This window comes from Lipophrys pholis, assembly GCF_963383615.2.
Source record: "Lipophrys pholis genome assembly, chromosome: 11".
Classification (NCBI taxonomy): Eukaryota; Metazoa; Chordata; class Actinopteri; order Blenniiformes; family Blenniidae; genus Lipophrys; species Lipophrys pholis.
Window position 1 is genome coordinate 3,726,477 of NC_137631.1, and position 13,953 is coordinate 3,740,429.

Consider the following 13,953-nt stretch of genomic DNA (forward strand, 5'->3'; position numbering starts at 1 on the left):
GTCGGGGAGGACTCCTCCATGTTGTCCGACACACCCGAGTCCTGCTGGCCCTTGCCTTGTTGATTTGGACAGGGATTGCGGGTATAATAATGAGATTTTGTCGACATATCTCAAGTGAGTTTCTAAACCCACGTTTTATATGTTTCTGCAGTAATAGAGTACAATGAAGCATACAAAGTGGACGGGCAGGCCCTACCGTCCACACTTAAGCAGCCATCTTGACCGCGTCCTCCCGGAAGTTCCTCGCATGGTGCGGTTGTATCGGGACATCTGCTTCACGGCAACTATAAAAAAATCGGTTGACAAGAGACTAGACGTTAGGTGAGAGAGGTGTTTGGTGGGGGGGGGGGGGGGGGGGCGTCTGTCGCTGCCATGTCCACATGGCTGTCCTGTGGTCTGAGTGGCCCTCAGTGGGGAGATATGTGTGACCTTTGGGCCAGAGAGGTGTGAACGTTCCCCGTCGAAGAATTGACGTGTGTTGATGTTTCTGTATTGAAGCTGGACGCTGACCTGCTGAGCGGCCGGTCGATGTGTCACAGCTAATGCTGCACTTTCCAGGAAGGAGGTGAAGAAAAGAGACAGATGGACTTATCGCAGCCGAGAGCCAGAGCACAGAGATTTCCTACGTTCTCGGGTCTCCTCGTAAGCAGCTGAAACGAAGGCGACAACAGGCTCAAACACACAGTTCTGTTCCTGTACAACAACTCCAGGAAAATGGAATAAGTGGAGATTTGTGAATATTCTACCTGTGATTGAGATTGAGCCCCTGAGGGGCCCAAAGCAAATTTGGATTTGGGGCCCCCTCATACCACCTCAATGCCATTTGCGCTTGACCATTAATGCTGGAGAGTTGCATACTCATGTTGCTCTCATTATCAGCTGGTTCAGACCTACTATGAGCATGCCAAACCTGTCAGGGGCCGTGTAACGAGACGCAGGAAGCCAGGAAGCTATGATAGTTAATCAGAATCCTGGAAAAAAAAACACAATGTGAAGAATGGCTCAAGTTATTTCCTGTTCTTACAGCGAAACAAGCAGAGCCCCTCCTAAATGTGGTATTAGAATATAAAACAAATAAAGCAGAAGAACAAGCAAGCTTATAGCTGCTGTATGTTTCCCAGTGGTTTGAGCAGTTTTAGCTATACTAGGCAATATACTATACTATACTTTTTTTGTCTTCTTTTATCTTTATTTCTTTTCCTCAAATCCTTTAATTTCTTTTCCTTTTTTATTTTACCCTTTTTTCTTGTTTTTTCTTAATTTTTTTTTTCTTTTCCTTTTTTCCTCCTTTTTCTAGCCCAACCACCACCACCACCTCCACCACCACCATTTCCCCCTTTTCCTCAAAGCTAAAAGTGCAGGATGCAGAGTTGGTTTATGTAATTTTTGACTTTTTATGGACATCTTTACACATCTTTTTAATCATTATTTCACAGTAAAATCGTTGGCCATTCCTTGCTGAATCCTTCACAGTGTGTTTATGAGTTGCATTTCTATTTCCCATGAACTAAATACAATTATATTTACATGTCCTATGAATGTGAACAATACAGAAAAACATTTACCAACTCCTACCCCCACCCAACAGAACACGCTGAGGGAGACCATTTTCCCATTTCGTATGTCTTTGCTACTTAATAAATAAATAAGTAAATAAATGAAATAAAAACCATCAGTAGTAATGAAAATAAATAAATAAATAAATATATACATATATATATTAAAGCTGCAAGCAGCCTTGAATGGATCCTTGTTACTTGTGGGACTCCGACCGAGAATGTCTGTTGCGTACCGCTCTCCATGTGTTGTACTGCTGCAGTGTTACCATGGATTAAACAGTCCGTCAAACTTTTTTGAGAGCCAGGAAAGCGAGCAGCCTCGCTCCTATAATGACTTTTTGCTGCTAATGGTGCTTTTCCACCAGCTCAGCCTGTATGCTAATTAGTGCATATGCTAATTAGCACATATGCTAATTAGCGCGGCTACTAACGTCAGCAGGTATGCTTATTAGTGCTTATGCTAATGTTAGCCTGTATGCTAAGCATTGTGGATGCAAACGATAACCCGTACTGTAATTAGTGTATATGCTAATGACTGTGCATGCCAAGTCATATGCTAATTAGTGCGTATACCAATGTACGCGTGTATGCTAATGCTAATGCTAGCTCGTATGTTAATCGGTACGTATGCTTATGTAAGTACCTATGCTATTTAGCGTGTATGCTAATGCAAGTGCGTTATTCATGATGCTTGTCTTTTGACTTTGATCAGACATGGACTCTCAAGCAACGTGTGACGTTAGAGCCAGATCTGAGAATGCTCACACTACTTCCTTTTTCCAGCAGGTGGTGCTATGGCTGATGGTCATAACTGTTGTAGGGAAGCACCGATGCACATTTTTTCACTTCCGATCCCGATACCTGAATTTGGATATCTGCCAATACCGATATTATTCTGATTCCAGAGCTCTTTTTGCTTTAATATTATTATCATTATTGTTGATTTTATATGAGGCTGTAATAAACTCCTCTCTACAGGCAAGTATGAAATATTCGGATATATGCACGTATTCTCTCAAAATGCAAGTTAAGGTTAGTATAAGGTCCGAAAGTACAAACATTTTTTGTTCCATTTGGACAATGTGGGGGTCTGCGTGACGTCATCATCTCATGATAAACTGGTTCTATCTTTAAAACCTCAGAATCACTTTATTAATCCCTGGAGAAATTCTTTAGCAACGCAGCACAAACAGCAGTGCTTCCAGCTCTAATGCAGCACAAATGATTGGGACTATTTTCACAGAGTTTTGCGTGGAGTAGGATGGCGCTTCACGGAAGTGTGAATCACCTGCTGAGCTGCACAACGGCTTTGCAAACGTTGCGCGCTGCGGTGTTGCTTTGCGGTGTTTTGAGCCTAAAATACATCCAAGCAGTGGACATGTTGTCATGAAAAGATGGACAGCACAGTGCCACTACGTTAGCCTGCTAGCTGACCGCAAACTGTGGAATGGATTACCTGACTCATTACGCATTAAGACCATTCAAGAAATCCAGTCCACAGTTTGCAGCCAGCGAGCAGAGCAGCCTGCAGAGAAACACTTGTGGAGTCATTTCAGTAACAGTAAAGCACAAACGAGGCTTCATGGATCGTAAATCTTCGCAGGTTGGATCGAAGATTTCAGATCCGTGAATTACATTGATATCGAAACCCGATACCGATACTGGATCGGATCGGCCCCATCCCTAAATTGTTGTATGGCTGTGATGAGGGTCAGACTATCAAGTTTTGGGTCAATCACGTTCAGTCTATTTACATTGGACTTCATGTTCCATGGCGCTCTTGACCATTGCCATGCCTTCAAATGGCGTTACGACTGAGAGTCATCATGTAGTTGTGACGCTGCACTCTGATGCAACGTGTCAAATTTGAGGTCGATCTGACCACATTCAGCCTATTTACGCTGGACTTCCTGTTTCATGGCGAAACATCAAACTTCGTGGTGTGGTCACAGCCACGCCCTACAACTTTTGTGAGAGATTTTGATAACTTTTATTCTTCAACCCCTTTTCCATGAAAAGAGCCCAAGTTGAAGTAGATTACAGTTTTCTCCTGGCACGAACTCGCTCTTGAAAGTTTGTAAAGTTGGGCAAAAATTCAACCAAATCTGCCATATTTCTGAAAAAAATCGAACGTCATGTTAAGTTTTCGGTATTGCCGTAAAATAGTTTTTTGTTCGTGTTGGCTTGTTACATATGCGGGCCGATTTCCGTAGCTGTCTGTGGAATAGGATTTTGGGGCTACCTTTATCCAATTTTGTAGGTGGCGCAGTTGAAGCAATTCGCAAGTCAAATGTGCAACTCCCCTAAATTATCGAAATTTTCACCGGACCTGACAAGTGTGCAAGGTTTCACTAAAAGTACAAGTACGAGTACTCATGCCTGGTATCGAAACGATACCCAATACTGGTATCGGTATCGGTATCGGTATCGGTATCGGGGCATCCTTGCAAAAAAAACCTGCTTTCAGGCTTCTAAAACGCTGTTTCATGTGGATGATTGGCCAAACATGGTGCGTTTACGTGAACCGGCGTTCTATGGTGGACGTGCCCGTGTAACATAAATGTATTTACACCTCCACACATTTCTCAGGTACTCATGGTTGGGAAGATGTACCTGCCCCATTTCTGTTTATATTTATGCGCCTTATTCGGGATCCCGTTACGCATCTTTTCATATGCAGCAACCTTTCCGAGTTCAACAGTCCATTAATCAAATGGGGGAGTTCTTGGGGATTTCCAAGTCGTTCAGTGTGTTTGACCAATCCAACAAATACAAAACAATTGGATTTGTGGACGAGACCACAGCACATGAATTAAAGTACCATGGAATTGTTTACATTTCCGGCAGGGGGTCCCGCTGGCAGGCTGCATTAATGAGCATTCTGAAGCACTCATTTGATCTAATTAAGGCAGCGTCCAGCCAGCGTGGATCTTCAGCTCTTTCCTGAGAGCGTTCACCTGCAGCTCAGACGCTCTCCCAGACGGACCGACTCCAAGGCATCAGCTTGATTAACAACTGTTTGATGAGCAAACCGTGGCTCCATCATCAAACACATTGTCAGTATATATTTTTTTAGATTTACAGTTCGGACTCTTCCACCTTTGACTATGTTGACACACAGTTTGTACAGCTTGTTTTTATTCCAGCACAATCACCTTCAATAAGGAATCTTTCTTTCATTGTTTTTGTTTCATGGGAAACATTAGAGCAACCTGAGATCCTGACTGTCTTTTTTTTTCCACAAACACACTGGCCAATTCTTAGAACGGCAGTGCGTACTCGCGTACGTCGTGAGTAAATACTCGCAGGGCGGAACTCCTCCACCATCTCTTGCCCAATGCTTTATGGGTAATTTGTCTTCCCAGGCCTGCACAGGTCCGTGTCGATGCATCCTCGATAAAGTGGGCGGAGCGAGAATACATCCGGGTGTTCCATGTGTACTCGGTGAGAAACGGCCTAAGAATTGGAACAGTACTTGGTCCCCCACTGATGACGTTTCACGGGTACACGAGAGCACGAGTATGGACAAGTGTGGGTATTGGAGAACGACCACTACCATCGTATGGCCATCATGCTAATGCTATTTTAAGAGTAATACTGTTGCGATCCTTTATTAGCTCCAGTTGCATTATGGTTGTGAGAATAAATCATGATAACTAATTAATATTTAATGAGGCACACTGTTGTGTGTTTTAACTGAAAATTATATAACAAAAGTAATGAGAACCATTTCAAACTAAAAAGGCCAGGATGTCTGACCATAATGAGCTTCAGAAGGTTTTTGCAATAAATATGGAATGACTGTCAAGTAACAACTTCAATTTACTTCCTCTGAATGTGAAATACCACAAAGTATCGTGTACATGGGTCGTTCATAAATCCAACTTCTTCTTAGTCAACATGCTTGTGAACTTTTAAGACCATTTGCCCTCAGAAACACCTTCAATTAACCATGAATGGCGACAACAAGCCTCTTTACTATTAATTGTTTCTTCACCTTTGATTATCAAGGCAAAGAAGACGATAAAGAGGAACTTCTCCGAAACTGAAATCAAGGAACTTGTCAGCGAGGTTGAAGCAAAGGCGAAAATATTGTTTGGCACGTTGAATGTTGGGAGAACCAAGAAAAGGAAGAATGCTGGATGGGGTAAGGTGACCACCGCGGTTAATTCTGTTGGGTCAGAGGAGGGGTCGCCAGCTGAATATTGAAACTGGGAAGGCATCAGGTCTTCTGGTCTCTCCATCCAATAGACGGCGTAAATCACAACATTAATCCATTGATTGCCGATCAAAAACTAAAAAAAAAACGACATCATGGCTGGGGATCAAACTGACAGATGAGAATTCTATCAGTAACTTTATATGTGACATTGATTCCAAGTATAAGAGTAAGTTGATAGATTCCAGCCTTCGTGGGGAAATGTTCGTACGCACTCACTACAAACACATCTGTGCATACGCGCTGATGATAATTGAGGACACAGGTGAGGTCTGCAGCATGTGAGACCTCCGGGCTCACGGTTGGGAAGCATTGAGCCTGCAGTAACAAGCAGAGCCTGCAGTCTGAGTTTAGGAAAAACAAACGGTATAGCAGGTTTATTTTCAAACAACACATCAATTCATCTTTCAAAACATGTTAGAATGCTTTTGAAAGAAACTTCAAATAAAGAATTGCAGGTGCTTTTTTGAAGCTCTTAGATTTTCAGTCATTAATAAATATGAGCATATCTAAACATTTATAAATATTAAAAGTGGACACGTTTGCAAAATTCGAAACACATTTCTGTTTGTGTGACTTTAAAACTATCTATACTGGAGAAAGTTGAACCTGACCTGCAGCTTTTCAGACAAATTTCTTCTTTTAAACTGTAAATTAGAAGAGACGTGACAGAGTTAATTATCATAGATTCACCGCTTGTTGTCTTCATCTCAATATCTCATAGAAACACATGAGAACAAACCAGAACTGACTTTAAGCCAATCACTGGACAGGTCTGGCCAGGGGCCATTTAAAAAGCCCCCAAGTCTCAGACATCAAATGACGCTGATTGGTTGAATTTGATGTCAGTCACTGATAGTGTTAATCAGTCATTGGTGAGACCGATACTAAACCCCGCATACACACACACACACACACACACACACACACACACACACACACACACACACACACACACACACTACTAGAGAGAAAAATCATGAAATCCTCCCTTTTATTGGAGATTATCTATAGAAAATGTGAATACAATTCCGGGCCCATTGTTAATTTGTTGGTATAAACATATTTCAACAGAATTACAGTATCTTAATATATTCTATTTTTAAAAAAATTGTCCTTCTTGATCCCAGGGAGGGCTGCGCCCTGGCGCCCTCTATTGGCCAGCCGCCACTGCAATGGAGCCTGATTGTTAAGAGCTTTATAGGTTAAAAGAAGGATTTTAAATTCTATTCTAGATTTAACAGGAAGCCAATGAAGAAGAAGAAGAAGAATCTGACTTTATTAATCCCATTGGGGAAGTTCTGTTTACTGAATTGACCCATCAGTAGCAGCCACACAGCGCGGCACTTGGGGGCTGCTGATGGGGGCTGAAGGTCTTGCTCAGGGACTCACGGTGTAAGTTTGGGGGACTGTTTGAAGAAATTGGAGTCCCTGGCAATGGAAGGTACTATTGGGGATTCCTCAGCTTCCTTGGATTGCTCAGTTTCATTAGCTTAATCAGTTTCATTAGCTTCATCAGCTTCATCAGCTTCATCAGCTTCTTCAGTCTCATCAGCTTCATCAGCTTCTAACCGGTCAAACATTTGGGCCTCAAAAAACATTTAGGCCCCGTTTACACCACAACGAACTTTCTTCACTTTTGGGGGGTCCGTTTACACGACACCAGTTTGTGGATGCACTGTATCCATGAAGTTTATAATCCGGCTCCCAAAGTGGAAAGATTCTTTCACGGCCGCTATTCCCTCCTGCAGAGACTGATGGAGGCTACAGAGCCTGTTACTGCACATCTCTCCCCCTCCCTGCTGCTCATCCAGTTGTAAACAAACATGGCGGCTGCGTAGTGGTACGACCCGCGGCCTATATTGTAGTTTTATCATCCAGAGCAGTAGTTTAATAGTTGAGACTCTCCCTGATAGCATCCGATGTGTCATCAGTCCATACAGATGTCAGGTTCTCTCCATTTTCTTCATGTTTATAGTGTTTTGTTCTCTGCACACTTGTCTGTGTGGTGTCAAAATCAAGCAACCGCGCCCACCTGTGGCCTGGCATACTAACTACATTGTTGTCAGTGTGTCCCCTGCTGCAGTGTAAACACACTGCTTTTTTTTTTAACGGATTAGGTGTCGACATGTAAACGGGGCCTCAGTCGTAGAAAATATTATGTTGCTGGATTTAACATTTACATACTAAACATCTGTATTTGTGCTTTTGTTTCAGTTCTTTTTTTTTTTCTGATGCACATGCATTTAATGAAGGTAATTCTTTATTGTTATATTTAGTTGTTTTTACATTGTTTTGGGAGATTACCTAGAATTTCAAATAATGGGAAACCGCTTTAAATAGCATTTTTTTGTTCGTATAATGTGTCACTTTCATATCTCCTGAAGATTACTTGTGCTCATCATTGCTGTCTGTTTCTTTTTTCTTTTCTTCTTGAGTACTCAAAACATGATACAACGAGCAAAAGAACTGAAGGCAGGACAGCTCTTATTCTTAAATTCAAAGTATGTTATTATGAGGAGTTTCAGTTAATAGAATTTTACGATCATGATCCAAAGTGACATTTACATTTTAACTAGAGATGCACCGATACCACCTTTTTTTTCCAAAATGAGTAGTGTATGACTACTTGCATTTGAGTGCTCATCGATACCGAGTACTTGGGCCAATATACACATTTATTTTTTTCCACAACATTCCTGCATTGTGATGTACTGACATTCAAAATTAATTATTTTATGGCACTGCCACATATGCTGTTAGAAAACATTTCAATAAAACTTTTGTTATCAGTGTGTGTGTGTGTGTGTGTGTGTGTGTGTGTGTGTGTGTGTGTGTGTGTGTGTGTGTGTGTGTGTGTGTGGCCCCATTAACAGTTGTTGGATGCGCTGCTCACTTAACCAGCGTGCAAATGCAGAGCAGGTCTAGCAAGAAGCTGTACATAAAAGTAACTCTCTTCTCTTCTCTCTCTCTTTGAGCATTCCCCCCCCGGTCGTGTACAGCAGCCATACCGACTTCTAATAACAGCAGCAACAGGAGGAGACTCCAGGTCTCTTCCTGTTGAAGAGCAAAAACTGTTCTGACTCCGAAGACTCTCAATCACATCATATTGTTTGCCCAAGCTGCCGAACAGGACAAGGGGGAAAAAGTAACTGGCAAATAAATACAAAGAGTGTTCATCTCAGAAACTGAGTTCCAAGTGCTGCTTTCCACCGGCTGTGAGGCGAGGGCGTTAACCCCGAAGGGTTAGTTGGTCTCCCCTGCGGGGCGCGCTCGGTGGAACAGCTTTGAGCAAGCTGTGACTCCTTACTGGCCGCCTGCACTTTACAGTGAAGTGCTGTAAATCACTCGTGGTATCAGTGTTGTGGTATCAGTGGCAATTTTATGAGTACGAGTACTCATGCTTATTATCGAAGCCTAATCCCTCATTTTAATGTATCTACATGAAAATGAGACATTTTGATGACCTGTCCATCTCCCTGGAGTCCCTCCACTCTGCACACTCAGAACCACAGCCAGTATTTCATCATTTCTTACTGCAGTGAATGTCAGTGTTGTGTAATAACCACATTCCCTAAATGAAGTCATCTTTCTTTTTACTGCTACATCCTAAACCCATCCAGGGTGAGACAAAGGCTCCTTTTTCTCATATGTGTGCACATTTTGCATTTTGTCTTGGCTTCATTATATGGGATGTACAGCAAAGAATCATTCAGACAGAGAGAGAAAATGTGAGAAAAATCATTAGGAGTTAAGAGTGTGATTTAGGTGGTTCAAAGGCAGATTGATCAGCTCAGCTTGAAGTTTTCTTTTGCCTGGATTGAGTGCATTGATCCAGTGTTGTCCTCCCAGCGAGGATACTTGTGCTGCTCATTACTGCTCCTCTGTGGGCAGCGAGGGACCTCTTTATTACCTGATTTGTCTGTTGCTGCTCAGAAAGGAAGCTAAACTGCACACAGGATGAAATGTCAAGCTGGTAGGCTGAGCAGGAGTCGGCCGAAGGGAGTAATTGCCCACACTGCGGTCAAAAGCGTTCCGATCTTTGGAGGCACCGGTGTGGGAAAAGGCTTTATGTGGTGCCAGAGCCCACTTTGCTGAGTTAATTCATAGCAGGAGGTCAGTCTGCTGCGGACAGATCAACCCTGCTGGTTGAGAGAGGTTCTGACCAGTTCCCTCGACTTTATCCTCCCCCATTAAAACTCTGCTTTGTGAATGAACTATAGTTCCGTTTCATTACAGTGACATTATCTGACCATGAAATAAGCAGCAGATATGGTGAGATTCAGCTGTTTACTCATTTTCTGTCTAACATTTATGTGCACTTGTAAAACGCAGTGTTCAAGGTACTTTTGAAGCCAGCTCAGGCTCCGTTTACACGACAATGAAAACTAGTGTAACTGCAGAACTTTCGTCTGGGTTCATTTTCTATGGGGGTCCATCAACGAAGCACCACTGTTGTGTAAATGGACGCCCCAGACACGCCGAAGGTTCTGCAGTTACACAAGTAAACTCAGTATTCAAGGTGCTTTGAACCAAGCTCAGACTATGTTTACACGATAACAAAACTTGTGTAACTGCAGAACTTTCGTTGTGTTTGGGGCGTCTGGTTACATGACAGTGGTGCCTGGAGCCACTGGAACCGGTGTAGGATTGTAAATCAACCCCCATAGAATCAACCCCACTGCGGAATATGGACCCTCCCTAATGTTTGCACTGAAATGTTAATACATTTTAACCACATAAATAAATAAATGTGAACATAGACAACGAAATACAATATGTATTGAATATAACTTTAGTAGAGATCACTACTATAACTGTATTGTAATATCTAATTATATTGTAACAACAGGTTCAGCATGCTTGTACAAGGTTTTCAAGAACTTGGCTTTATGGTGCAGATCGAGGTGGCACATCTGGTAGCGGGGAGTCGCACTGCCAGTGGCACCTCTGTCCAAATGGTGCGAATGTCCATATTGTTGACATTGTTGACCAAGTTTTTGTGTCAAGCACTTTGTTTATTTGTTGAATACATAAATAACTCCTTGAAAATATCACCTATGAGTGAGTTGACCTGTCCTCTAGAGCCCAAATCAGGTCAAACCTTTTCATTAGAATTCATGTACCGTAATTTCTGGACTATAAGCCGCTACTTTTTTTCACACGCTTTAAACCCTGCGGCTTATACAATGACGCGGCTAATTTATGGATTTTTACGGGTTAACGGGCTTCATGCCGCCAGATTCTACTTCCGCGTGTAGACACATGTTGTTTTGTGCCTCTGCTTCTCCAAAACTTGCCCTAAAAGTGATATTTCTGCTCTTCATGACCTCGTCTTGTGCTGCTCTGGTCCATATTTTGCAGCGGAAAATGCGCGCTGGGTCCAGGGGGTCCATACACAAAACTACACTGGCATTTTGTCAAACCGTTTCCCTACCGGAGGCCATGCGCTTGTTACTGCACACACGCACCACCGCCGTGGAAAATAGTTCTGCTCATGTGGGAGCAACAAACATCCTTCATCGTGGCATGAATCCCAGTTAGTGTTCTAGTTTTATGGTCCATACGTTGTCATGTAAACGTGCCTTTATTCTCACTGAATTACCTTGTATATTTGTACCTGATTATTCCTGATTCACTCGTTGAGATCTGCCATGTAGAGACACCTTGTTTTGAAGAGGAGGTAGTGGGATCTGCTTTAGTTTGGTCAGAGCAGAGATAACAGATGCTTTTTATCCTTTGTAGGAAGATGCGAACTCCCACCAATATCCTCTATTCGATTGCTTCAGACGCATCAGAAACGTGAACATCTAAATTCTATATAATCACCATCAAACTTAGGGACTGCCTTTTCTAACGCTGACTATACCAAACACTGAGCTCACCTCTGAAACCCACTGCTGTGGATCATTGTCATGGAGCTGCATGAGACAAGTCAAAATAGAGGTGCGCTCAGGTCTTTCTGGTGTAACTGGAGCTCTTGACAAGCTTCTGTGGTCCACTGTGTACATTTGTCACCAGTTGAGTCAATCGTGAGCAACGTGTGTTGAAGCCTCTGAGTTACCCGATGACATCTCACAGCTGCTTTTAAAACCTGCAGGGCAGTCCACGTCATTTAAAACAGAGAGACTGACTTCATCTGTCTTACGCACTGCTGACGGGGACACTGGAGGATGGTGGGGGAGCAGTGGTAGGGGGGGGGGGCTCGTGTTGACACGCTCACTGTGGGGCAATCACTCTGCCGCCGTCCAGTCTGACAAGCCATGATGGCCGGTGTTGATGGCCGGTGATCCATCCAGATCAGCCAGTGTTACACTGATTCCACTTAGGTCCCGCTTGGTAGAACGCCATGTCGGCTTTCCAGGGCCCCCCACCAGCCCCCGCCCCACTGGGCCGTCCCCAGCTCGCAGACCTTAAATAAATGATCATAAACGGTGGGCGTATCAGGACTGTGAGTGACTGGCAGGAAGTCTTCAGAGATGGAGTAGCAGTGAGAAGTGGAAGATTTCACCTGCCAAATGGGATAAATGTCCAACAAAGAGCACTTACTGGACAACTCTCTCCCAGATGAGGAAGAGGGGAGGAGGGGGAGGAGAGGAGGAGGTGAGGAGGAGAGGAGTCCTCCTTTGTCTTCCTCCTCTTCTTCACCTCCTTCTCCTCTTTCTTGTTGTCCTCCTCCTCCTCCTCCTCATCTGGGAGGTCCAAGCGGACAAGCTCATAGTTCATCAATCATCCATGATGGCCGTCCCTCCTTGACATCAGAATCACATTAGAAATCCCTGTACTTCCATCACAGCACCCGGAACATGGCAGCTGCTGCTTTAAATACCTGGTGTGGGGGCTGGAGGGGCTTCCAGGGAGAAAACAGAAAAACAAAAACACTGTGCTCACCTCCACATTTCTGCATGTACAAATACAAGGAAGAAAAATCTGGATGTCTTTACACTGGAAATGGTTGAAATTTCTTTTGATAGTACTTAGTACTATAGTATATTTTACCTTGGTGTTGAAATTACACCTATAAAAGAAGATTTGTTCTGATCTGATTCTCGGCTCGTCCTTTGCTTAGAGCTGCAATGTTCATGGATTAAAATCTATATTGTCCACGGCACAAATACACATTTTCAAGTATTTCAAGCATAAAAACAGCTCAACCTGTGAATGCAGGTGGGACATGAGATGATGTCAGCACCTCACACTCTTCCTTACGACACAAAGTCCACGAGACCGAGGTCAAATTACCGGCACTTCATGGCAAGTGTTGGTAGACTCAGCTCTGTTCACCAGAAAGGGGATTAGATACAGAGACTCATTGATCATGAAACTAGTTGATTTTCAAACGATGTCCGGCTCTGTCGGCTCGTTAAAAACCTCTAACACCACAGCGACACTGTGAGACCGTCGAAATGCCTTCCAGCGTGCAACGCTTTACAAACGCTCCATCTCTTCTTAAACATGTAGTTCTCCATAAGCTCTACAGTTAGTCAGCAGGGGTTCTGCTCATGTGTGAGTAGATGAACCATAACAATGGAGATTTCAGAGTGTTTCTTTAGACTTTACTAGCTAAACTATAATAAAAGCTGTTTGGAAATGAAGACCCAACTGGTTCCTTCAGCTCGTCCCCCATGTAAACAGAACCTCACTTAAGCCACGATTCCGCCGCACAAAAAGTTCAGGGAAGGAACGGAGCGGTTCGGAGCGGTACTGCAAAGCAGACCCCGACCCAAATTTGGTCGCGTTTCCACCGCAGAGGGGAGGGTGAAAAACCAGACCCGTTCCTGAGTACCCCGACGGAGGGGTGACTGAAAAGCCTACACCTTTGGAGCGGTATTTTCCGGAAAATCCCAAGTTCTTGCGGTGGAAACCCGAACCGTAACGGACTATACCAGTCCATTCCTGCACTTTTTGTGCGGTGGAAACGCGCCTTGAGATGTCTCTCAGTTATGTACATGCGTTGATTAGATGAGGCTAAAAAAACAGAGCACTGCAGCGTTTAATCACAAACTCAACAACTACGTCAGATTTCCCCCTAAAAAAATTGGTATTATGGGTAAACAAGTTGCTGGGGTGAGTGAAGGAGTTTATTGTGGGAGTTTTAATCATCTCACAAGTTTGAAGTCACATTTTCTCTGGTGAAGTGGTGCAGTTAAATTTTATGTAAATGTGATTCTTTGT

At 43.4% G+C, this 13,953-nt stretch overlaps 1 protein-coding gene across 1 annotated transcript in view; it reads left to right on the forward strand.

Annotated features, from left to right (window-relative positions):
* LOC308116829 (copine-8-like) overlaps positions 1–13,953 on the forward strand; it is a gene marked incomplete at its 3' end in the record, with an annotated part of 105,608 nt that overhangs the window by 15,742 nt on the left and 75,913 nt on the right. The window lies entirely within an intron of this gene.